This window comes from Limulus polyphemus, unplaced genomic scaffold (assembly GCF_000517525.1).
Source record: "Limulus polyphemus unplaced genomic scaffold, Limulus_polyphemus-2.1.2 Scaffold6219, whole genome shotgun sequence".
NCBI classification, from domain to species: domain Eukaryota; kingdom Metazoa; phylum Arthropoda; class Merostomata; order Xiphosura; family Limulidae; genus Limulus; species Limulus polyphemus.
The window spans coordinates 1-4596 of NW_013671829.1; positions in this window are offsets into that span (position 1 = coordinate 1).

Below are 4596 nucleotides of genomic sequence, written 5' to 3' on the forward strand. Positions count from 1 at the left end.
ATATAATCTGGTTACTGACTGGTTAAATTTAGTTGTATATAATCTGGTTACTGACTGGTTAAATTTAGTTGTATATAATCTGGTTACTGACTGGTTAAATTTAGTTGTATTTAACCTGGTTACTGGCTGGTTAAATTTAGTTGTATATAATCTGGTTACTGACTGGTTAAATTTAGTTGTATATAATCTGGTTACTGACTGGTTAAATTTAGTTGTATTTAACCTGGTTACTGGCTGGTTAAATATAGTTGTATATAATCTGGTTACTGGCTGATTAAATTAGGTTGTATACAGTTTGGTTAAATTTAGTTGTATGTAACCTGGTTATTGACTGGTTAAATGTAGTTGTATATAACCTGGTTATTGACTGGTTAAATGTAGTTGTATATAATCTGGTTACTGACTGGGTAAATTTAGTTGTATATAATCTGGTTACTGACTGGTTAAATTTAGTTGTATATAATCTGGTTACTGACTGATTAAATTTAGTTGTATATATTCTGGTTACTGACTGGGTAAATTTAGTTGTATATAATCTGGTTACTGACTAGTTAAATTTAGTTGTATATAATCTGGTTACTGATTGGTTAAATTTAGTTGTATATAATCTGGTTACTGATTGGTTAAATATAGTTGTATATAATCTGGTTACTGGCTGATTAAATTAGGTTGTATACAGTTTGGTTAAATTTAGTTGTATATAATCTGGTTACTCAATAGTTAAATTTAGTATGTAATCCAATATTGTTAATAACTGTTTGAATCTCGACCGTTTGATTCACTAATTCAGTATGGTGTCGTTCAATCTGACTGTAAAGTTGTTACGTCTAGTACTATAAGTTTATTTACTGACTGGTTGAATCTGAGATATACAAATTTGTCTAATAATTATCCAAGCTAATTTGAATTGTTCTTAAATTTGGTTACAGCCTGGTTGAACCTAAAGTGTACCATCTGTTTATTGTCTTGTTTAATGTGATAATGCAGAATCCGGTAATTTATTGATATTTTAAGTAATTAATCAAGATATCTGTTCGATGAATCAGGTAGTTTACGATCAGTCTATAGACTGGTTGAATCAGTTAGTATACAACTTGAATATAGGCTGGTTGAATTTAGAAGTATAAAATCTGGCTATAGTGTAGTTGAATTTAGTAGGTTAAAATCTGGCTATAGACTGGATGAATTTAATAGTTTACGATCTGACTATAGACTGGCTGAATTTAGTAGCTTACAATCTGGCTATAGACTGGATGAATTTAATAGTTTACGATTTGACTATAGACTGGCTGAATTTAGTAGCTTACAGTCTGGCTATGGACTGGCTGAATTTAGTAGTTTGCGACCTGGCTATAGACTGGCTGAATTTAGTAGCTTACAATCTGGCTATAGACTGGATGAATTTAATAGTTTACGATCTGACTATAGACTGGCTGAATTTAATAGTTTACGACCTGGCTATAGACTGGATGAATTTAATAGTTTACGATCTGACTATAGAGTGGCTGAATTTAGTAGCTTACAATCTGGCTATGGACTGACTGAATTTAGTAGTTTACGATCTGTCTATAAACTGGCTGAAATCAGTAGCTTACGACTTGGTTATAGACTGGCTGAAGTTAGTAGTTTACGATCTATCTATAAACTGGCTGAATTTAGTAGCTTACGACCTGGTTATAGACTGGCTGAATTTAGTAGTTTACGATTTGGCTATAAACTGACTGAATTTAATAGTTTACGATCTGTCTCTAAACTGGCTGAATTCAATAGCTTACGACCTGGTTATAGACTGGCTGAATTTAGTAGTTTACGGTCTGTCTATAAACTGGCTGAATTCAGTAGCTTACAACTTGGTTTTTGACTGGCTGAAGCTAGTAGTTTACGATCTGTCTATAAACTGGCTGAATATACAGTATTACTTTTATAGATTTTTCAAATCACGTTAGATGGTAAAAAATATTTACTGACTGTGAACCTTTCAATGGAAAGTACATTTGGTTGGATGAGTTTTTAATAAAGATAATGTTTTCCATAATGGTTTAATTGTTTCTGTGACAGTAGGTTCAACTGGTTGCAGTTTGAAGAGATCCATACAAATTATTTTAGACAAGCTGTGAACACTAAGTAATTTGATAAATATTTTTATTTTTAATAGAGCACGTGCATAAGCTGAATAAAATATTTAACGAGTAATTCGTTACAGTGGTTTAATTTGGATGCAACATGAACATTAATTTAAACTAGTTAAATATTCAATGTAATACGTATACAGATTAGTTGTTTTACAATATGTATGAAATTACACTTGTTAAATATTCAAGATAATACGTATAGAGACTCCTTAAATCACGTAGTCAACATTAACTAATATAATACGTGTAGACTTCTTAAATGACGTAGTGAATATTAATTTAGATTGATTAAATATTCAACGTAACACGTGGAGAAACTTGTTAAATAGGGTAGTGATCAATAGGCTATACTCATTCATATTAGGCCTAAATCTTACAATAAAAACTGACTTAACTGAATCATGAATACTTGTAGGTATGTTCGAGATTGAGGCCGAGTCAGGACGCTTATTTCTCACTAGGTCTTTAGACAGGGAGAGAGAAACGGAATACTTCCTCAAGATTCGAGCTGAAGACACCGCTCGGAGTCGATCCGCCAGATCAGGTATAGATCAATCAATTATTATCATTATTGATTTAAATTTCTAAACTCTTAAAATTAGAGGTTATCAGTAACGAGATTTAAATAATGAGGATTTTCCGAAAGTGAGTGGAAATGAGTGAAATATGTTTGTTTGTCATTAAGTGCAAAGCGACGACGACGTCAATCGAAGAAAACTTCATTGATAATTGGTAAAATCGTTCTAACCCTGGCGTTTATGTGAGATGTCATTTACAAAACTGAATAATAGGAAAAGGTTTTAGAAAAAAAATCGCGTTAAAGAGTTTTTTTTTTTTTTTGCGTTTCTTTGTTTCATAAGATCTTCAGCAAAGTAATACCACGGAATCTTTTTTCCTAGATACACAAACACAATACTCTGAATCTCTTAACTGAGTACATTAGAAGAACGCTAAGTAGCTCTTAAAAAATTCCCCTTTTCACTGTTTCTAAAGTCTTTGGCAGCCAGAAATAGGTTATTGAGTCTGTAAAAACAAGAAACACAAAAATGCACGTATAAAAAAGAGCTATTGTCCCGGTCTCATTGTACTCGGTTCTTTAAGGACTAAAAAATTACTAAGTACATTTTTTCGGGCGATACACAAGAGGAAGCGTAATGGTGAGGGGTTAAAAGCATTTTTTAGCCAATAAGATGGCAAATATTCTAAAGGTTTGGGTCAATCAATAGAAAACTCAGGGTCGGAAATAAAGACTGCATATGTTTCAAATAACTGACAACGATCGGCAATTCTTGTCATTGATAGGCCTAATAATGCTATTTCAGAATTTCCTAAGCTGTTCTTCAGTATATGAGGGACCTCTTCTGGAAGTATTTACTAATCTGTTGTAAAATGTACAATGTTTATTCCTAACGTTTCGCTTATCAGCTCCGTCAAGGAATTGTCATTCCATACTGTCCCTTGATAAAATTGATACAGCAAAACGTTTGGAATAAAAAATAATTTTTGTCTAGAGATTCGTCATATTCGTTATGATTTTTTATAATGTCTGCTGTTCTCCACTGTTTAAAACGTGCATTGAAAAAAAACATATTTACTAATATAATTTGAAAATGTTATATTGTGATATTGCCCGGGTTGGTCCTTCAATGCCAATTCGCTCCTTCGCACGGATAAAATATTTAAGCTTAAATTTGAAATAAGTCTTCGCAAAATTACATAATGTTTAATTATAAATACCTAATTTTATAAATATGTAGAACCCTGGTGGTAAAAACGTGCAGCATATTTAAACAAATAGTTTTGTGTTTTTATTTTATCGCAAAGCTACACGAGGATCGAAACCCGATTCTTAGCGTTATAGACAAGTAAGTGTTTTGCTGTAGTTCAATTGTAATCGATATAATGGAATTACCTCTGTCACCATTAAGTCAGTCTATGTTACTTTATTGGAATTAAACAGTTTGATTATCTTACAATATTCGTATTTTCCTCAACAGTGGGAATTCGTCAGCTAGAGTCTTATTATTTAGCATACGACGAGACTCTAATCCTGGTGTCAGTTGGAGACGAAAACGACAACGCTCCTGTCTTTCAAAATGGAGTCCATCCAATTGTGGCTGTTGTGCCACTTGAGACGGTGTATGGCTTTGAAATTGCACGAGTGAAGGTAATTATGTATTGAAAGAAAATGCTGACCATTCATCATCTAAAATACCTTAGAGATATAAAAAAAAACAATCCCATCTTTCTATGCTATTTCAGTTTCTTACAATTTTTCTCCGTTCTCCAATTAATAAGTGATTTTTTTTACCTGCAATAAAAACAAGAGCCCACCCTCAAATTGAAATTCTTTTTAGGTCAGAATTAGAGTAAATTCATCTTACAATTTTTAGCCGCGGCATAACGGCTCATAGAACGGCTCTGAGTTTTTTTTTTTTTATTCAAGTACAAACTCTTAGCTCAT